The sequence below is a fragment of the Crocodylus siamensis genome, chromosome 2, assembly GCF_052110815.1.
Source record: "Crocodylus siamensis isolate JL-2025a chromosome 2, ASM5211081v1, whole genome shotgun sequence".
Lineage (NCBI taxonomy): Eukaryota > Metazoa > Chordata > Crocodylia > Crocodylidae > Crocodylus > Crocodylus siamensis.
The window spans coordinates 146,269,545-146,292,126 of record NC_143396.1 but is presented as its reverse complement, the minus strand read 5'-3'; the positions used below and the strand labels follow the sequence as shown (position 1 = coordinate 146,292,126).

Genomic DNA, 22,582 nt, shown 5'->3' with positions numbered 1-22,582 from the left:
ATGCATGCAGTGAAGTGGAGGGGTGCCTGCCTGCATGCAGTAAAGGAGGAGGGAGTGCCTGCACATGCCAGGCATGCAGCCTCGGGGCCTATGGCTAGGGTGACCATATGGAACAATGTGAAATCCAGGACACTGTCCCCCCTCCCCTCCACAGCTGTAGGCACATGTGGGAGTGGGGCACCAGTACTCAGGCAGTTAAGAAGTCAATGGGCCGTTAATGACCCATTGTTTTCTTCACAGGTGTTAATCCCTTTTTAATGGTCATTTTACCAATCAAGCTGATCTATTATGGCAATCTTGCTGTGGGCTGGGGCCTCCTATTTCACAGCTCCTGCCATTCTTCCTCCCCACCTCGCAACCAGGACATTCATTTTCATTTTCACTGGCCAGCCAGGACCAGCATCCAAAATCCCAGACTGTCCTGGCTGATCCAAGATATGTGGTCACCCTATATGTCTTGCACTTCAAGCCAGCTACTTCTTGTCCTGTCCTTTTTGGGCACAGAACACAATTTGATGGTCATCTTAATAGCTTCTTTTGTGTTTAAAGATCACCACCAACTGCCCCCTCCTTTTCTTTTCTCTGAAATCAATAAACCCAGATCCTCCAGCCTTTCCTCATAAGTTATGTTTTATAGAGCTCTAGATATTTTTGTAGATCTCCTCTGGACTCTTCCTAATTGTCCATATGCATCTTAAAATGTAGTGCCTTGCCAGTGCTGAATAAAATGAAGAACTGATTACCCCGACTTAGATTATGATATTCCTGTTGATACATCCCAGTTTGCACTTAACTTTTTTTGCAGCAGTATTGCGCTGTGACTCCTATTTAGTTTGCAATCCATTATAGCCCCCATATCCTTTTCTATGGTACTGTAACCAGCTTAAATAGTCCCAAGTACTACCTAAATTCTTCGCACTTGTCCATATTGAATTTCATTTCATTTATTTCAGACTGTTTTCATAGTTTATCAAGGTTATTTTGAATCCTAATCTGATCCTTTAAAGTATCAGATACCCTATCCTGCATCTGCACACTTGCTAAGTGGGTGCTCGCTTCCATCCTCCTGGCCAGGGGCTGGCAAAATTTTGTAGCAGGGGGCTGCTCTAACATGTGTGAAGTGTCCTTCACATGACACTCTATGTGAAGGAGAGCTACAAGTCCATACAAGCTGACATTGGCACCCAGGGAGGACAACTGGAGACCCTTTGGGTTAGAATATGAGGGAAACATAGTGAAGGGGATACAATGGTAAGAGTCTACTGTAGACGTCCAAACCAGAAACAAGTGCTTGACCAAGAATTCGCCACAGAACTGGCCACGTGTGCGAGTGCAGCAGGGCTGACAAGCCCCGAGACCCGCGGGGCAGAAGGCTCCACAGCGACAGCCCACCCGCAGTCCCGGGGGGTGGGGCACTTACTCACCTGTTGCACGTGTGAGGCGAAACCGGTTGGCTTAAAAGCCAGGCTGGAACGAAGGAGCGGGGGACCAGAAGTGCTGGTGCAGGAGCAGATTGCCGGTGGAAGCCCAGCACAGCGGAGGCACGCCGACATGCGACCAGCCCGTACGTTCTGGGGCAAGGGTAAGGCCCCGGAGGGGCGAGACGATGGGGGCAATAGGCCCCAAAGTTGATTGCGGGAGTCGTGGCAGCCGGACGTGCTTCACCATGGCTGGGTCTGCACGGCGGGCAGCTGGGCTCATAGGGCTGCTAATCTCAGCCACAGTGCACCCCGGCAAGTGACGGGATTACCCCAGGAAGGGGAGGACTCTGAGGGGACAGACAGTCATCCGCGGGAAGGGGACAGAAAGGAGTTCCCTGATAAAGGACTTTTGAACTTTATTGAAGCCATCTAACCATAGGAACCCGGGGCCAAATGCCCGGGAGTAGAACTGTTTGTTTGACTCATAATTGTTGATTTTGGGATTCATATATTTGAGGCGTTGGCCTTCACTGTCCCTAAAGCGGGGGGAGAGACTAGAAGGCCAACTGCGATTCAGCACGGAGGCCCGGGTGAGGGTGTAGGGGAGGAAGGAGCCCTCAAGGATCCCACCTCTGGAATAACTGGAAGTCTTATTTTCGGACCTGCGCACATCAGAAGAAAACACTGAACATAGGAACCATCAAAGTCGTGGCAGGCGGGTTTTGACGTACGCAGCTCCAGAGACAGTGCACCTCCGGCTGCAAGTTATTGACCGGACAGGTACAGACTGTTAGATAACTGGACTCGTTCACACCAAGGCTGCACGCTCTTGGTGCACGGTCATCTTGGGAGACTTCAACTACCTGGACATCTCGTGGCATGAGCACTCAACCAAATCCGGTTGGTAAGAAAGCTTCCTTACATGTGTGGATAAGCTCTATCTGTCCCAAGAAGTTTATGGGCCAACAAGAGGCAAGACGCTGCTGGGCCTAGTACTGGCCAAAGGGGATGATCTAATCAGCGACCTAAGAATCGAAGGAAAGCTGGGTGGCAGTGACCACAAGTTGATCCCTTTCATTATCCATTGCAAAGCTGGCAAGTCAGCTAGTAATGCAGTATAGGAAAGCTGACTTTCATAAGGTGAGGGGGCTTGTTTTTGAGGCCCTGAGAAGCCATGATGTCACAGGGAGGGGAGTTAAGGATGAGTAGCTGCTTCTTAAGGAAGTGATCCTAGAAGCACAAAGGGAGTCCATCCCAACCCATAGGAGAGGTGGTAAAAGGGCTCAACAACCCCCTTGGCTCAACAAGGAACTCTTGGACCTCCTATGTCTAAAAGGAAAGGCATATAAAGGATGGAAGACAGGAAGCATCACTAAGGAGGAGTATTCTGTACTAGTCCACACCTGCAGGGAGCAAACTAGAAAAGCCAAGGCTGCAACTGAACTCCATCTGGCTACACAAATAAAGGACAATAAAAAGTCTTTCTTCAGATATGTGGGGAGTCGAAAGAAAAACAAGGGTAACATTGGACCCCTCCTAAACCAGCTGGGGCAGCTAACTACCAGCACCCAGGAAAAAGCCTATCTGCTTAAAGATTACTTTGTGTTGGTTTTTCACCAACCCAAAGGGATCATCCTGCCTAATATGATGCGGGATAACCAGGGTGAGAATGAATATATGCCAACCATTAGTGTGGGTCTTGTGAGGGATCATCTTGAGAGGCTGGACCCCCATAAATCAGCTAGTACGTATAGGTTGCACAGAAGAGTGCTAAAGGAACTGGCAGACATCATAGCGCAGCCACTGGTGAGGATATTCAAGAACTTGTGGCACTCAGGTGAAGTACCTGAAGATTGGAAGAGGGCCCATCTTCAAGAAAGGGAGGAAAGACAAGCCAGGAAACTACAGGCCAATCAGTTTGACCTCAATCCCTGGGGAGAATTTGTTAAAAATTATCAAAGAAACCATTCTAAGGAAACAGGCTAACAGAAGGCAACATTCCAAGGGATAGCCAGCATGGGTTTGTTGCGGGTAAGTCTTGCCTGACCAACCTCATTTTCTTCTATGATCAGGTGACGTATCACCTGGACAAAAGGGAAGAGGTTGATGTCATATATTTGGACTTTAAAAAAGCCTTTGACTTGGTGTCCCACAATGTCCTCATAGAAAAATTGGGCGACTGCAGCCTCAACTATGCTACAGTCCAATGGATGGGGAACTGGCTCCAAGGTCAGATTCAGAGAGTGGTAGTTGACAGAATCAAATCAACATGGCACTTGGTGACTAGTGGCATCCCCCAAGGCTCCATTCTCTAACCTGTACTCTTTAATGCCTTCATAAACGATCTGGACACTGGTGTCAAAAGCAGACTGGTCAAGTTCACTGATGACACCAGACTCTGGGGAAGAGTCTCCACACTTGAGGATAGGCTGGTGATCCAAGCTGACCTGGATAGGCTGCAAGGTGGGTGGATGAAAACCTGATGGCATTCAATATGGAGAAATGCAAGGTGCTCCACCTGGGGAATAAAAACCCGCATCACACTTATAGGCTTGACAATGCTATACTTGCTAGCACCACAAGCAAAAGAGACTTGGGAGTCATGATTGATCACAAGATGAATATGAGCCACCAATGCAATACCACAGCTGGCAAAGTGAACAAAACTCTCGCTTGCATCTACCGATACATATTGAGCAAGACCCAGGATGTCATCCTCCTGCTGTACTCGGCCTCAGTGAGGCCACAGCTGGAGTCCTGCATCCAATTCTGGGCTCCACAAATTAGGAAGGACGTGGAGAAGATTGAAAGAGTCCAGAGGAGATCCTCATGCATGATCAGAGGGCAAGAGATCAGACCCTATAAAGAGAGGCTACAAGCTATGGGACTCTTCAGCTTGGAGAAACACAGGCTCAGGGGTGACTTGGTGGCAGCCTATAAGTACATAAGGGGTGTGCATTAGGATCTGGGGGAACACCTGTCCATCAGAGCAACCCAGGGGATGACAAGGTCCAATGGTCGCAAACCCCTACAAGACCGTTTTAGGCTGGACATAAGGAAAAACTTCTTCACTGTCCGAGCCCCCAAGGCCTGGAACAGACTGCCCCCAGAGGTGGTGCAAACACCTGCTCTGGACACTTTCAAGAAGCATTTAGCTGGGATCAACATCTTGCTGGGATCCTTTGACCCTAGCTGACTTCCTGCCCCTTGGGCACAGGGCAGGACTCAATGATCTTACAAGGTCCCTTCCAGCCCTAATGTCTATGAAAGCTATTAAATCTATTAACACAGCTTAGCTCCCAGCTTAGGTCCCCCCCGCAGGCAATCACAAGATGGCCGATCGCTGCAGCTGATCTCTGTGGCCGCTTCTGGAAGTGCCTGCACCCGCTTTTGGGAGCACCATGGTGCTCCACTCCCTGGCTTGCACTTGTCGGGGGGGCACCGGCACTACTGCCTGCCCCCCTTGCCTGTCACCTAAGTGGCAAGTGCAGCCAGTCAGGGGGTGCACCGGCACTCTCAGGGGGTGCACATGCTCCCCCGTGCACCGTCTATGCACTGCCACTGGCTGCTTTCAACCTCAGCAGGCCACTGCAGCTGGATCTAGAGCCAGAACTGGAACCGTTGCTTCCCCTTGCAGCACTGTCAGGGGAACAGTACACCCACCAGCACTGTCACTTCTCCCACTGCCTAACTGTCACCTGGGCAAAACCTACTGCTAAAATGAACTCCCTCCCCTCCCCGCTGCACCACAGGACATATAAAATGGTGCTGCAGACCAGGTCCGGCCAAAGCTATAGGCTACCGACCCCTGCCCAGGTCATTAATACAGATATTGAATAGCACCAGGGACAGAACCTCCTCCCAGTTTGACACTAAACCATTACTGTCTAGCCTTTGAGTATAATTATCTAACCAATTATACAACCACCATATAGTAGTTTAATCTAAAGTGTTTCCTTAGAATAACTATGAGAACATCATAGGAAATGATGCCAAAACGTGGCTAAAGTTCAAGTATATTGTATCCACTGTTCTCGCTGCATCCACAAAGCCTGTAACTTTGCTACAGATGGAAATCGGGTTGTTTAGGTATGACTTGTTCTTGATATATCCAGTGTTGGCTGTTGTTTATCATCTTGTTATCGGTTCCTACAAATTGATTATTTGATCCAGCATCATTCTACTAGCTTTCTAGGTCTCAAAGTTAGACTGACTGATCTCTAATTCCCTGGGCCCTCCTTTATATCCTTGTTGTTTAAAAAAAAAGCCCTTTATTGCCCTTTTTCCAGTCTTAGTGAACCCATTCATCCTCCATAAAAGGATAGCCAGTCTGCTATTCTTCAGCCAGTTCTCTGGGTATTCCAGAATGAATCCCATTAGATCTTGCACATTTGACAACATGTAATTGTTTAAATAATCTCTAACTTGTTATTTTTCTTCCTTTGGGCTGAGTACCTGCAACCTATCCTTGCTGGTGATGTAATTGTCAGTTGACAAATGATCTATTTTCAAATAAAAAAGGCATTAAGCCCTTCAGCCTTATCTGCATTGTCCATTATTAGCTTCCCCTCCCCATTCATTCAGGCACTTGTACTTTCCTGGGTCTTCATCTTACTCAGAGCATATTTATAGAAAGCTTTTTGGTTAAGTTTTATCTTCCTTTACTAGCTGTGTATCATTTTATTTTTTGGCCATCCTGATTTTGTCACTACATGCTCATACGACACTCTGTTAGTCATCTTTAATAGTACGGCCAAGTTGCCATCTTTTGTAGGACTTATTTTTAAGTTTCAAGTCATTGTTGATCTTACAGTTTAACCACACAATCTTTTGCTACATAGTCTCCCTAACCAGTCTCCACATTGGGATAGCCTGTTTTTGGACCTAACCACCAACTTCCCTCTGCTCCTCTTTTCGTTTAGACTTGCCTCCTATGAGTTCCTGCCAGTTAGTTCTCCAAGTGCTTTTCCCCAGTACAATGTTTCATTCTGTTTTTAGCCTCCCTTTATATAAACATAAGAATTGCCATTTACTGGGTCAGACCATCTTGCCCAGTATTCTGTGTCACACAGTGGCAGAGAGTGGATGCTGAAAGGGAAAGTAAAATGGGTATGACCAGAGGTTTTTTTCACTGTTTCTCATTTTCAGCCTTCAGCATTTAAAGTCTAGAAAGTTCGAATTCAGAGGCCATATCCTTAACTCCCATGCTTAATAGCTACTGTTGCCCTTTTCCTCCAAGAATATGTCCAGTCCCTTTTTGAATCTTGCTAAACTGTTCGATTCTTCAACATCTAGTGGCAATCAGTTCCATACTTTAATTATAGGCTGCGTGAAAAAGAACTTCTTTTAGTTAGTTTTTAACTTGCTACTTACTAGCTTCATTTTGTGACCCCTAGTTCTTGTATTGTGAGAGATGGTAAATAACAAATCCCTATTCACTTTTTCTTCACATTTAGTATTCTGTAAATCCTTATCACGTCCCCACCCCAAGCATCTCTTTTCTAAAGTGAATAAGCCTAGCCTCTTTAGTCTGTCCTCATATGGAAGGCCTACCATACCACTAGTCCTTGTTGCCTACTCTGGACCATCTCTAGGTCTTCTATATCCTTTCTGAGGTGTAGGTACCAGAAGTGGGCACAGTGTTCAAGGTGTGGATGCACCATGGGTTTATAAAGGGGCTTTCTCATTACTATAAGTTCATTAATGGTGTTGACCAAGATGCTTTAACCTTCAAATTCTCCACCAGGCTTAATAGATGGAGTTTCTTGAACTTTTCTCTGTAAGGCATGCTTTCCAATTCTTGAATTTGTTTTCAGGCCCTTCTTTGAATCCTCTCCACTTTTTCAACAGGCATCTTGAAATCTGGACATGAGAACTGGACATAATTAGACATCTGATCATATTAGCCCTTTCTGTCACAGAGGCTATGTCAACACATGGACTTTACTGCAGTGTAGACTAATTAGCTGCAGAGTAAACTGTCACTGTCTACACATGCAATGGTATTAAGCCACAGTAAACTAATTTTAAACCTCAGTAAGATCAGAATGAATTTAAACTTCAGTCAGGGACAGGGGTAGTACTGACTTATGCTGGGGTAATTTATTGTGATTAAACACATGTATAGACACTGACCACACCTGATCAGCCCAGCCAGCAAGTGGCCAGACTCCTCTGCTTAGCCACATTGCTCTACACTTTCAGCATACTAGTGCCTCAGCCAGCCCCTCTGCCACCCAATGCTGCCACCCAGAGCGGGAGCTGAGCAGACTCAATGGGACATTTATACATAGACTTTTCTGTCCCTCGACATGCCGGAGATCCATTCCTTTGGAGCAAACTCAATCAAGTCTGCTCTGCAGACAAGCTAAGGCAAACTGCGCTGTGCTGCATGAACTTGTATAAGTGGCGAAATGTGCATCAGCAACCAGAAAATGGCAGAGGTGCGCTTTTCAACTAAAGCACCTCCAATGTGTTTTAGTTTAAAAGTATGCAGCCACAATTTTCTCAGTGCTGACACACATTTTGCCAATTATACAACTGCAAGCATTGCAGCATTAGGTGATTTTCAAAGTGCCTGGTGCTGTGGTGCTTGCATGTGTAAAAAGGCCCAATATTATTGTGAGTTTTCCCTGTCAGGTGGGAATGACTAAAAGTGTGTCAGTCCCCTTTCCCAAAAGGGCCCATTTAGTTAGCCATTGTTTCAATCTATACAAGGAGAAAACGTGACCTATGAATGGGAATGGCTATTGTTTCCTGAACAGCCATCACCACCACCCTGCATAGCCTGGAGAAATTCATTGCAGTGATTCAACAATTCCATAATAGCATGCTTGCTCACCTTGTGGATGACGGTGAGTCATCTGAACTATTCCCAGTCACTAATGGAGTCAAGCACGGCTGTGTGTTGGCCTCAACCTTCTTCAGTATGATATTCTCTGCCATGCTCACAGCCTTTCATGACTGTGACACTGGGATTGGCATCAGTTACAGGACTGATGGCAAACTCTTCAATTTGAGGACACTAAAGGTGAAGACAAGGTTACAGGAAATGATGACTGTTTATGATCTGTATGCTGATTGTGGCAGGCCCATGTCTGCAGCACCACCACTAATGTCCAGCCCACCTGGTGATACGGGGCTTACCATCTGCCATGACTTGGTGTTTTTTTTTAAATTACCTAGAGGTGTTGTTCAATGTTTCTCTTCTTTGACCCCTGGGTCTCTGCTGGTATTTCTTTTGTGAGTCTCCTCCTCTGCTGCACCTCATCTCTTTCCACTCAGGTGGTCTGCTTTGGGTGATCAGCTCTGGAACTGGACACTGGTGCGATTCATTCCCTTGAAACTCCTGCCTACAATGTTCTTCGCAGGAGTATGGCCAGGCTCTCTAACCTTAATGAATGTACAACTTAATTATAACTGAATACAAGATGCTCTGGCAGTGCGGGTGAGCAGAACACCAATACTACCCACCTCTAATCACTTCAATTCCATGCTCAAGGCTCAATGGAATGCATTTTACCCAACTCCCACACACTTCACCAGGTGCAGATACACTATTGGGTGCACCAGCACCTTAGACCTGCTGGTGCCTGGCTGCATGCCACAGTGCTTCATAAAATGTTCTCTCATGCTTGTTTGGGCCCTGTGAGGCTGACACTGCCATTGCAGGAATTTCTGACTCTGGGCTCACTCATGTGTGATGCACAGAGCCCTGGGGGCACCCAACGAGTTCCCTCTCTTCGTGGGTCCCACAAGTGCTTCTTGGATGGCCTGCCTTCCATCCTGACTGCCCTCAGAGTACCTGTCGGCATTGTGGTGAGTGAGCAGTCGCTTGATCAGACATGCATCCCCCCCCTTGCTAGTCATAGCTCTTGTACCGATACCTGCTCTCTCCCCCACAGGTTCCTGGCCACTGGTGGCTTCATCTGGTTCCACAGGGGCTCCTGCCTCAGGAAGGATCCCCAGCCCTACTGCCACACTGCAGATTGAGCTCTGGCAGTGTTATCCAGTGGCCAGCTCCTGCAGCGCTCTGGGTGTGGAGAGGTTATCAGATAGCACTTCCAGTGCTCCTTCTTTCTTCCCCACCCCTGAGCTACAGCTAAGGAGCTCCTTTTATTCTGGGAGCCCTCCAGGGCCAGGCCCCTCTGCAGGCCCCCTCCTGCACAGTACTGGCCATTTTCCCCATAGACCATCCACCTGGATGCTGCCGCTGACACGAGTGTGCCGTAAGCCTGCCACACTGATGACTGTTCCCTGAATGCCAAATCTGAGTCTGACATGCAGCAGAGTATGGACCATTTCTCTTCAGCTTGTGACAACTTTGGTCTCACAATCAACACTAAGAAAGCAGAATTGATGCACCAGCCTGCTCCAGGACAGCCTTATATACAGCCTTCCATCACAGTGAATAGCCAAACACTCCAGGCAGTGAACAAATTCACCTATCTTGGCAATACACTTTCATGTGCAGTTCATGTCAATGATAAAACCAAAGCCAGAATTGCTAAAGCAAGCATGGCCTTCAGCAGACTACGTGAAAATGTGTGGGAGTACAGAGGCATCAGTCAGGAAACAGAACTGAAGATCTACAAAGCCATTGTGTTGCCAATCCTGATGTATGCATGCGAAACCTGGACAGTGTACAGATACCATGCTATGAAGCTGAACCACTTTCACATAGGCTGTCTGAGGAAATTGATGGCAAGACAAGGTCCCGGACACTGAGATTCTCACACAGGCAGGCATTCCAAGCATCTGCACTCCATTGATGAAATCTCCGATAAAATGGGCAGGCCATGTCACCAGGATGTCAAATGAGTGACTGCCAGAGAAGATCTTTTATGGTGAGCTAACGGAGGGAAAGCACTTTCAGGGAGGCCAGAAGAAATGCTTCAAGGACGCCCTCACGTCAACCTTGAAATATTTCAATATTAACCTGAAGTCTTGGGAAGATCTCGCTCGTGATTCTTCCGCCTGTGAACAATCATCCATACTGGAGGTACCATCTATGAGCACTGAGGAAAAGCAGAAGCAGAAATAACATAAATCTCACAACAACAGCATTTTGGATGCTGTTTATAATGCAACTCAAAGCAGCATCCCTTTCTCAGTGTGCTGTAGAAGGTTCAAAGCACAAATTGGCCTGATCACAGAAACTAAACCAACCAGTGATATCATGGTCATCTTTGAATTTGAAGGATGAACAACAGACTAGCCCAAGATGCATACTAGCTGGATGTATCTTGGGTGTGGGATAAATACCTTACTGGATAATATGAAATCACAAAAGCACATTTATATCAAATCCTATGATACATACAAGCATAAAAATGACAAAACTGAACACAGCTTCACACTAGCTGCAAAGAAAAAGTAAACATCACAGGAGTAAACCTAATTTGGCAGAATACCTCTGCATGTCACAAGGTTAGCTCCAAATGCAACTTGGCTTTGAGGTGAATCCATGGCAATTGTTAAATGCAATATCCTGTCTGATCTACTTGAACATTTAGGGCTACATTTTCAAAACATGTTCTTGCTTTATATGCACAGTGTTTTGTTTCTTTTTGCTTAAGTGATCAAATCTTCCTGCACATGGAGACTGCTTTCCACCAGAATTTTAAAATTTAATCACTATCTTTTATATACACAAATCATCCTATACAAAAATGCAAATATCCTGAGTTAGCATCTGTGAGAGAGGCTAGGTATGTCTTTGGCCGCCGCCAGCCCAACCTCTCCACTAGGGACCGCTGCCGGGAAGACAAAGAGTGACTCACCCCGGTTTGGATGAATGTACGCGTCTGCCTCGCCTGCCACGACTTGGATGTTGATCTGTACTGGTCCAGTTGGTTTGGTGCATATACTGTCCGGAAATGAGACTCTCCTCTTCTCTGGGGTCCCTGGGTTCTGAGGGCTCCTCCACCCCTACACCCTCGCCCGATCCACCGGGTAGGACCGTCCAGCCGGATTGGTCATCCACTTATGATGCTCCAGGATAGCACCAAAATAAAGCACAGTGAAGTCAATGGAAAGAAAATCACGGCTAAGGGTACCTAGGGTGTACCGCTGGCTTCAAATCTCAACCACCGGCCCCAGTGCTACCTCGACTGCCGAAGGGTGGGGAAATCACCCCCTCCACGACGGGCTGCTTCACCTGCATCACCCGAAGATAAAAGAAAAAATGTACCAGCAACTCCTTCGTCCCTGGTGTCCACCCCGTTGCCGTCCGCTACGGCTACGGCCCGTACAGGGTCCCGGGTGCTCCCTGCGGTGTTTAGCCCTCTTTGGCCTTGCTGGGCCTGCTTCCCTGGGTTTGGAGCCCTGCTTACCCCAGAAGGTCCAACCGTACCTCCAAATGGCTTGGATCTGCCAGAGAGCGCTCCCGCCGGCGTCGGCTCCAGCACCCGCTGCTTCCGGATCTGCCTCAACCCTGTGCTGCTCTGATGCTCTTCTTATGCCGGTCTGGGTCGCTCTGGCACCTGCTGCTTCCGGGTCTCTGCAGGAGGTAAGTTTCCGCCGCCCGCCATAAGCCGCGGCGTACGAGCCGCACCGGGTCACGTCGGCTCGGAGCTCCCCGAGCCCGGTGCCTTCTTCACCCCCTTACATATCCCGCCCCTTAAGATGCCACTAGGCGCTTCTAGGGCTCGATTGTAATCTTTCTGCCTCTGGTTTTCTCCCTGTTCACCCGTCTAACTCCCTGGGGCAGGACTGGGACGCACCCCTCCATATCTTGACAAGAAGTCGGCTACAGTATTGACTTTCCCAGGCTTGTAGCTGACCCAAAATTGAAATAGCTGGAGAGCCAATGCCCACCTCATTATTCACGCGTTGTCGGTTTTGGCTGAGTTTAGCCACCTTAAAGGCACATGATCCGTCAGTAACCTGAACTCACGTCCTAATAGATAATATCTAAAATAGTCAATTCCCCACCTGATTGCTAGGCACTCTCTCTCGATCGTGGAGTACCTTTTCTCATGGTCATTCAGTTTCCAGCTGGCAAAGACGATGGGCCGCTCTACTCCATCCACCTCCTGGGTCAGGACTGCCCCTAGGGCATATGCTGAGGCGTCTGTCTGTAGCGTAAATGGCACATCAAAATTAGGAGTATGAAGCACGGCCTCTTGGCACAGTACTTGCTTTAGCTCCTCGAAGGCCTTTCACCGTTCTGCGTTCCACTCTATTTTGTAGGCTTTTCGCCCCTTCATCGTTTCAACTAAGGGGTTGGCGATTTCTGCAAATTGAGGTATGAACCGGCGATAGTAGCTAGCCAGCCCCAGAAACACCCGCATTTGTTTTTTGGTCAAGGGCACCTCGTAGTTCTTAATGGCTTCCACCTTATCCCACAAGGGTTTCACGCGCCCTTGCCCCACCAGGAAACCCAAATATTTGGTTTCCTGCTTACCTAAAGCGCACTTCTTTGGGTTGGCAGTCAGTCCCATTTGTTTTAACTCAAGTAAGACAGCTCTCAATGCTCTCATATGTTGTTCCCAAGTCTCGGTGTACACGGCAATATTGTATATATATGCCGCGGCGTATTCTTGATGGGGTGCAAGTACCCAATCAATTAGCCGTTGGAATGTGGCTGCGGCCCCATTTAGCCTGAAGGGCATCCTCTTAAACTCGGACAGGCCCCACGGTGTACCAAAGGCCGTTTTTGGTTGGTCTTCCTTTCTTAATGGAATCTGCCAGTACCCTTTTGATAAGTCCAACGTGGAGATGAACTTAGCTTGTCTTATGCATTCAACTAATTCGTTTACTTGCGGCATAGGAAAGGCATCAAATTGGGTTAACGCATTCAGTTTTCTGAAATCCACACAACCATAAGCTTCCATCAGGCTTCATTACCACCACCAAGGGACTGCGCCAGGGGCTGCGTGAGGGCGTGATAATTCCTTGCGCTAGCATTTTTTTTAGCTCATCCTTGATAGGTTGGTACCGGTGATAGGGGATCCTACGCCACTTTTCTCTCGCTACTTAATCTCCCTTCGTTATGATCTTATGCTTTACCCCCTTCACTTTCCCTGGCCTGTCCATGAAGACATCCCTAAATTCCTGTATCAGGGCCTGCAGCTGCTGCCACTGCTGGGTTCTCAACTGCTTCCCCACCGGGACTCGGGGATCGTCAAAGGGGTCCTGAGGCTGATTCCTTACTGGCATTCCGGGTTCCTCGGACCCAGAGTCCGGGGAGAGTAGGAGGCCTTGAGGCTCCTGCCACTCCTTGAGTAAGTTGATATGATATATCTGTTTTTCTTTCTTTACACCTTCCCATAGGACCTCATAGTCAACAGGGCCTACCTTCCTAACTACAGTAAACGGCCCCTGCCACCACATTAAGAATTTGCTGCTGGAGCTGGGTAATAGCACCAGTACCTTCTGTCCTGCTCGCAATTCTCATTCCTTTGTATTCACATCGTATCTTTCTTTTTGCTGCTGCTGGGCCCTCTCTAGGTTGTTCTGGGCCATCTCTCTAGCTATTCAAAGATGTTCCTATAAGCTCTGGACATGCTCTGTCGCCCCCCTACCTGAGGTCAAGGCTGTCTCCCACCCCTCCCGCACCACGTCCAACAGGCCACACGGTTGGTGTCCAAAGACCAACTCAAATGGGGAGTAGCCCATTGATGCCTGAGGAGCATCTCTTACAGCAAAAAGCAGGGGTGGTACCATGAGATCCCATCTCCGGGGGTCGACCTGCGTGCATCGGCGCAGCATCCCCTTTAGGGTGCCATTAAAGTGCTCGACTAACCCATTGGATTGGGGGTGATATACTGTTGTCCTAAGGTGGCGTATCTGCAATACCTTGCATAAGGCCACTAGGACCGTGGACATGAAGTTCGTCCCTTGGTCCGTCATTATCTCCCAGGGAATCCCAAATCTGGCCAACCACTTCATGAGCTCTTCTGCTACCCTGGATCCCGTAACCGTTCTTAGAGGTATAGCCTCCAGGAAGCGGGTGGCATAGTCAGTGAGAACCAGCACAAACTGGTGCCCTGCGGTACTACGAGGTAGTGGGCCCATAACATCCAGGGCTAGCCGAGAAAATGGTTCCCTGACCACTAGCACTGGGTGTAGGGGCACCCTCAGGGGCTTATTAGGACTCACCCTTTGACACAGTTCACATGCTTTACAAAAGTTCTCGACATCCTCGTACATGTGTGGCCAGAAGCACCATTGAGCCAGGCGGGCCTCAGTTTTATGCTTTCCTAAATGCCCCCCAAGAAGGTTCCTATGCACCAGTCGTAACAGAGGCTCCCTATAGGGGCTAGGTATTAATAGCTGAGCTATCTCCTCCCCGATATTCCTGCCCCATTTAATCCGGTACATCACCCCTGGCTTATTTCAACCCGGGGGCCCGCAGTCCAGCTTTTGGGGGGGCTTACCTGCTGGTCCTGTTGCGTAGTATCTTCCCCTCTGAATGGTCGAAGCTTGGCATCAGCCTCTTGGGCTTCCCAAAATTGGGTGCTATTTGCGAGATTCTCTAACTCCTCATCATCCGTCGGCTCGGGCTCCGTCCCCATCAGCCCCCCATGCGGGGTCTCAGGATTGTTGAATCTCGCAATGATCTCAAATATCTCGGGCCAGTCTCTTCCCAAGATCATGGGGTATAATATGTCTTCCTTTAATCCCACCAGCATTCTTCGACATGTCGCTTGCACCCGTACCTCCAACAGGCGCCTTTCGAAGTACAACTTTCATTTATGTAAGCAGACCAGGTGTATTCCAGGGCACTGGGGTGCTTGTCTCCACTCTATCATGGAAGGGCGCACCAAAGATTGCCTGTGTCTACTGTTGCTACAAGGGGGCAGCCCCCGACCCATGCTCGCACTTCCAGTAGCGGTTGCCCTGCGGGAGGCACCCCGGCGCACACCCCACACTCCATGGGTTCCCCTTCCAGAGTCTCCTTTTCCATCGGGGGACCTTCAAAGTTACTGCGATCCTTCACAGTCCATCCTCTGGTGTTCTGTGGGCAGACCCGAGCTATGTGTCCTTTCACTCCACAGAGGAAACAGAGTGGGCCCGTTGCAGCCACCCTCCGATCCCCTTTGGTCTCCTTATCTCCCTTTATCGGGGCGTCCCGTCCCCACATACCTCTGTCGCATCGTAACTCCCCTTGTGCCGTGTCAAATTGTTCAGCTAGCTGGAGGGCTTGGCGGGATGACGTAGGGCCGTGGCACTTGACCCGTTGCTGCGTGTTGTCCTCCAGGTCGATCAGGAACTGCTCCAGCACTATGTGGTCGCAGATTTCATCTTTCGACGTGACCTCAGGTCGGAGCCACTAGTTCATTTTATCAGCCAGGCCCTGCCACAGGACCCGGGGATTTTTTTCCTCTCTAGACTTCTTTTCCCGAAAGGCTTGTCGGTGCTGGTCCGGGGTGATATCTAGTCTTTGTAAGATTTCATAGATTTCATAGATTTCATAGACATTAGGGCTGGAAGGGACCTCGGGAGATCATCGAGTCCAGCCCCCTGCCCAAAGGGCAGGAAGTCAGCTGGGGTCATAGGATCCCAGCAAGATAAGCATCCAATTTACTCTTGAGATAAGCATCCAATTTACTCAAGATCTCGGTTTTAACTTTGTCATAATCTTGGGCATCACTATGGGACAAGGCACGGTATGCCGCTTGCGCCAGTCCAACCAATAGGACCCCCACATATCCGGCCCATCTTGCTCTTTCCACCCCGGCAGCTATGGCCGCCCTCTCAAATGCCTCCAAAAAGGCTTCAGTGTCGTCCTCCTTGGACATCTTGGGCACATTAAAGTCCCATGGGCCCTTTGACGCCTGTGTCTGCTGTTGCAATAAGTGTTCCTGAATACTCATTTGTCTTAGGGACTGCTGTTGTTGTTGCTGCAGTATCTGAGCTAGTAAACTCATGGTTTGTTGCCAGGGCTTGGCCCCGGCTGTCCCTGATGGGTGCTCCATCTAGGCCTTTTAGGCCGGCCTAGGAAGCCTTCACTGTGTTCCCGGCCAGTGCACCACTAGTGAGAGAGGCTAGGTACGTCTTTGGCCGCCGCCGGCCCAACCTCTCTACTAGAGACCACTGCCAGAAAGACAAAGAGTGACTCACCCCGGTTTGGATGAATGTACACGTCTGCCTCGCCTGCCATGACTTGGATGTTGATCTGTACTGGTCCAGTTGGTTTGGCGCGTACAGTCCGGAAATGAGACTCTCCTCTTCTCTGGGGTCCCTGGGTTCTGAGGGCTCCTCCACCCCTACACCCTCGCCCGATCCACCGGGTAGGACCGTCCAGCCGGATCGGTCATCCACTTATGATGCTCCAGGATAGCACCAAAATAAAGCACAGTGAAGTCAATGGAAAGAAAATCACGGCTAAGGGTACCTAGGGTGTACCGCTGGCTTCAAATCCCAACCACCGGCCCCAGTGCTACCTCGACTGCCGAAGGGTGGGGAAATCACCCCCTCCACGACGGGCTGCTTCACCTGCATCACCCAAAGATAAAAGAAAAAATGTACCAGCGACTCCTTCGTCCCCTGCGTCCACCCCACTACTGTCCGCTACGGCTCCGACCCGTACAGGGTCCCTGCTGCTCCCTGCGGTGTTTAGCCCTCTTCAGCCTGCTGGGCCCATTTCCCTGGGTTTTGAGCTCCGCTGGGGAGCCCTGCTTACCCCAGAAGGTCCGACTGCACCTCCAAACGGCTTGGATCCGCCAGAGAGCGCTCCCACCAGCGTCGGCTCCGGCACCCACTGCTTCCGGATCCGCCACACCCGATGCTCTTCTTATGCTGGTCCGGGTTGCTCCGGCACCTGCTGCTTCCAGGTCTCTGCAGGAGGTAAGTTTCCGCTGCCCGCCATAAGCCACGGCGTACGAGCCGCGCCGGGTCGCGTCGGCTTGGGGCTCCCCGAGCCCGGCGCTTTCTTCACCCCCTTACAGCATCCATAAATTGTTGGGGTTCCAAAGTTGTCTAAATATTATTATATTTTCCCTTGTAACATACATAAGGGAATGTACATTTCACCTGCAGTCTGATTAGGGAAGCTTATCTCTCTGCTTTCACAGCTCATGTTTCTGCAAAGGAGAAACTACTAAATAATGTATTAAATATGAGAGGAATGCTTAGGAAGCACTGAACAGAACTCTCTACCCTCACCATTTCATATAACTTGAGTTTCCATCAGAACAGCCTCATTTTTTTCCAGTAGGACTGCAGTCTGTGTAACACTGAAGGGCAGTAGTGGATATCTGCTGTGTAAAGCTTTCCAAGGGGCTGACACAGCCACATCTTCATAAAATCCATTAACAAGATCAATTATATCCTCTGCCCCACTCCTCCCTGCCAGTGATATGCTCTTCGCAGCTTCTGTTGTCTTGTTTCTTTTCATACTCTGAGAAAACAAAAATACTTGCTGTGCAGTTCAGTGTTCAAAGGAATGAAAGAGGAGAAAGCAATGCCGTAATAATGATTGACATGACTCTTCCTTTTCAGATGTATCTTCAGTCTCTAAATATTGTAGGGGTTTTTAGAGGGGATAAGATACAGAGGGTTGAAATGGTTCATGTATAGTCTCAGCTACTGTTTTTGGTTTTTTTCAAAATCATGGTAAAAAAAATTACAAGCCAATTTGTTCAAATATGGATATTGTTCTGGATTAAGGTGTCTAGCTTTTGCAAACTCATTGGAATATTATGGCCTTGGCCATAGCACTCACAATATGACAGGAGCTGTACAGATACAAAAAAATAAACTGTTTCCATCAGGAGAGTTTTTATTTCTATAGCACCTATAGTCTTTCTATAATCTCTCTTCACATGAGTTGCATGTGGTGTAGGAATGGAATTTTGTTTCACTCTAAGTCCTTTTTATATTAAGTTTCTGAAAACTTTTTTCCCTGTCTGGAGAAGATTGGTATGTAGGCTTGTTCCCTATGATTAAAACAAACAGTTGGTGAAATGTGCTGCCACTGCTATCAAATGAGGTTTGCCAGCCTGAACAGTAGAACTTGGAGAGATCTACAAAACTTGTATCAGAGATTTTATTTTGCCTAAACTTGGAAATAAATTTAACAAGGACAGACAACTAACATGGAAAGAGATATTCAATACCCACCTTTTATATGCGTTTTTCCAGTCTTAATTTTGTAAAAGACCACAGAGGTAGCCAGCCCTGCTCAATCAGAAAGAAAGTGGGACGGTGTGGTATCCCTACAGACTTTCAATAGAATCATCCAGCTCTGAACCAGTCTCTTAGATGCCAAAGAGCATAAATGGAAGATATTCCCCATGCAAAAGTAGCATATTGGCTTTAGACTAAACATCTATGATCAAATCTCCTATCGCTTTGACAGCTAATTATTGGGAAAGGAAGAAAATAGCTGCCAGATGAGACTTCAGTTCTTTGGCTGTTTCTGATGAAATAAGCAGAGGTTACGGGTTGTGACATAAATAAATCACTTGTTGCCTATGTGATGAAGTGAAAAATCATTCAGATATTGACAAAGCATTGGAGTAGTAAGTTTTGTACTGGTATAACTACACTGATGCAGTGACACGGGTGTGGGGAACCAGTAGGGGGTGCTCCTGTGTTGAACCACCCACCTCAGTGCACCCAACCACCTTCCAGGCTCCAAGTGCCTCCCTGGGGGCGCCTCACGACTGGCCAACCCCTTCCTGGAGCACACCCTCTAGCCTGGGAGTAATGCCACCACCACCCAGGGCCTGGACTGATCCTGGCTATGTGCCTTCTGGGAAACACAGGCCTAGTAGCCCTTGAGGGTACTCGAACCACTTCAAGAACTTGGGGTGCTTCCCTCAGTCTGAAGCACAAATAGTGGTGGTCTCCCTTAGTCAGCCAAACCAAGGGGATCCCAAGGCATAATCTAGACCCACTCCCAATAAGTCTCCCACACTAGGTACAAAGGAGAACTTTATTGGCTACAAGGAGTAGGTTTGGAATAGGGTACAGGGTAGAGCAACATCAGCGAAATCCCATAGAGCAAACAGGGTGGCTAGGTAGCCTCTGATCACACATCTGAGTTACTGCAAGCTATATATCTAGTTAGCTTACGAGTATCATCCAGAGGCAGGTGGAGATTCCCTCTGGAGGCAGGCAATTCATTGATCATGATTTTCAAGAGAGAGAGCAAGTTTCAGAAGGTCCAGCTTCCCTCTCTGAGTTGTCACCATGGCCACTACCCCTCCTCCTGAGCAGTACTTAACTTATATAGACCTTATGATCTCATTTCCTCATTTACCTGGTCCAATGGAGGCCAGCACCTGTTGGCTGGCAGCCAACCAATTTGAAATGCATCACTGGTTGCTGGGTAGACTGACATTGCTTAGAATAATAGGTGTCTAAGCCTCCCACCCAGGTATGTGATACCAGTCACACAGGCAGAGGGAGCAGGTTTCCCCCTCCCTCAGGAATGTATCCAACTCAGGGTTACCTAAAGAGATGGGATGTCTGCCCTCTGCAGGGACCATGTTAACCAAATTGTCACATAGCAGAGTTTTTGGGGAGAGACAGAGGTAGCATTCTGCCATAGGGGTTCAAAAGACTAGCCTAGATGTGCTGCACTTGTATAAAGCAGAGCTTGCCCTGGTGGGATTTACCCCAGTTTGGAACAGCAGGGAGTATTGGCCTTTGAGACTGATGTTACCCTTCTCTACATCTCCCAGCCTAGAATTACCGTGGCTGCTGCTGCTACTCCAGAAATAATTAAGACCTTGGGAAACCGGGCTTCTGGTGAAAGGACAACTTTTCCCGTTTTTAATCTGCCTGAATTTAATAGACATTACACTTTCTTACCAATGGATATGTGGGGAAAGATGAGCTATGAAACCTTGTGTTAGACTTGATGTTTTGACTTTCCGTGGTGTTAGACTTTCTATCTGGAAAGTCTGTGCACTGGATTTTAGCAGAATCTTAGAGCTTGTCTGCATACGGAAGCCAGTGGGAAGTTACTTCAAATTAGCTCAAAGGTAAACACATACATATTATTCATTCACTCACCATCCTTGTAGGCTCTGCTTCTGCACTAGTGAGGCCTTTATATTGTTTAGGTTCACGCACTTTAGCTAGTCAGCGATACCTATTCCACATGGGGTGTTGTTGGTTTTTCTCCATGCAGAAAAGTCCTTTTTAAAATATAGGAGCCAATTTATTTTAGCTGACTTAGCATCTGGATAACAATACTTAGTTTTACAGAAATGGAATAAAGCGATACTGGTTATTCAAAGAACTGCCTAGTACGAAGGAGTCATTGACTTTGATAGCAAGTCAGAAAAATATTCAAGATGTTTTTTAAAAGAATACTAAATGATAATAGTATATAGAAAATTAACGTCTCTCTCTTACATTTGTTAAAAACATACATTTATTTTAACATAAAAGCCATAAAGATTTCTGTGTCGCTACCAGTTACTTAATTGAGATAAAGGTCAGATAGCTTCCCTCTGGATCTGAGGTGGCAGAGGGTGCTGCTGTTTTTAAAAAAGGACCTTTCTTATGACATGGGTGGTATAGACTTGTGCAACAGAGCACTTGCTCTGACACAGTTCACAGAGCACTGATAATGCCTTTTAACAGTAGCAAGCATTAAACAAATAGCTTAACCCACTAAGGCAGAGCCACTTCACAGTTTATCTACCTCCTTTCCCTATCCCAGCTCCATGTCTAGGTCCTAAGAGCACATCTGCATGACAGTCCATTGTTTTGGTCAGGCTTGGATTTTTAAACATAAACTCTCCCATCTCCTGCTGAGAGGGACCAGGATGAGCAGGTTTTAGAGATCCTTGTCTGAAATCTAGTAAATCTCTGCTAATCTGTGAAAGTTTTCTGGTTCTTAAAGGAGCTGACAGTGCTCATGACTAATTCATGTGACCTTCATCTGCATGGGAGCTTTAAACATGTACTTAATGTACTTTGGCCACTGCTTCCTTTCAGCCTGTGACTAGCTCCTCTGGGACTTAAGGCTGATGCTTCCAATGTCCATGTTAAATCCATGTTACAAGACTGGTTGAATTGCTGTTTTGGAATTATCCAACAGAGCAGTAGGAACCAGTCTTTTTGGTAGATGTGCCACAATTTAACTGGACCCTCTCTGAGTGCCACTCCAAATCTACTTCCCTTATATGATTTGCTCCTCTGGTTTCTGCTTCCTACCCCATCAGCCACTGTGCTGATCTGCCATGTGCCATAGACAGATTGCTCATGGCACTTGTGACATGCACCCCACAGGTTGCCTCCTCTCTTCAATAGATTAGTAAAGTGTTAGCATCTAAGGCACTCTGATAGAAGTAATTGTCTAGGAAGGTGCCCCATGCCTTCCTTCAGTCGGAAGTTCTTTCCCTTTTTTCAGTGCAAAAAATGGCAGACAGCAGCTTTCCTATCTGCTGAGCCAAATTGTTCATTTCCCCACAATAGTGCTTTTTCTGCATATTTTTTTTCTAATTCTAGGTGCAGCAGCTGTGGGAAGTGGTTGTTCTGGGGGGAATTCATGGTCACTGGATAACTAGGTGGTACCAGACTCCCCCTCCCCACCCCCTAAGAATTCTGAATATGTTCCTCAATATTCCTGGAAACTTTTGCTACTGGATCTTGTTGTAGGTTTTATATGACTCATTTCCCAAGGCTTCAGTGTTGCAGAGATACTGGCTAATGATATCACCCCTTTCTCCCCTCCTCTCTCCCTCCTACCCAACTAACTGGTATTTGCCTTTTTCTTTATCATGGAACATACAAGTTAAGGGTCAGGGTGGCACCCATCATTTCAGAGCAGCCTTGGAGCATCAGAAATGTCACATTGGGAACATCAGTAAAAACAAACTCTGCTGTTACCATTTCCTCTCCTTCAACCACTTGATATGTACAGTTCCTGGGTACTCTGATCCACCTCATGCAGACTGTACCCAGGTGCCTACACTAAATAAATAGTGTAAACTATTTATTTATATCATGTCAATTCCCAGAGGCCCCAGCCAAGGCTTCATCATACTAAATAAAGCACAACAAATCAGGTAAGAGTAAAGCTGTGGTGTTGTGCAGCTAACAACGTGTGAGTGCTGGGGTTGCAGTGTTGACATATCCATAGTTGCACCATGGAGCTGTACCAGGCTAATTTGTTGACAGGCAGAAAGTAGGGCAAGGTGGCACCTTATAGACCAACTGGTTCAGAGAGGCATGAGCTTTTATAGAGGCAG

At 47.7% G+C, this 22,582-nt stretch overlaps 1 protein-coding gene and 1 pseudogene across 4 annotated transcripts in view; both read left to right on the top strand.

Annotated features, from left to right (window-relative positions):
• Positions 1-22,582, top strand: part of FAM13A (family with sequence similarity 13 member A) — a 267,752-nt gene that overhangs the window by 166,255 nt on the left and 78,915 nt on the right. The window lies entirely within an intron of this gene.
• Positions 1,249-3,262, top strand: LOC149870898 (uncharacterized; annotated as a pseudogene).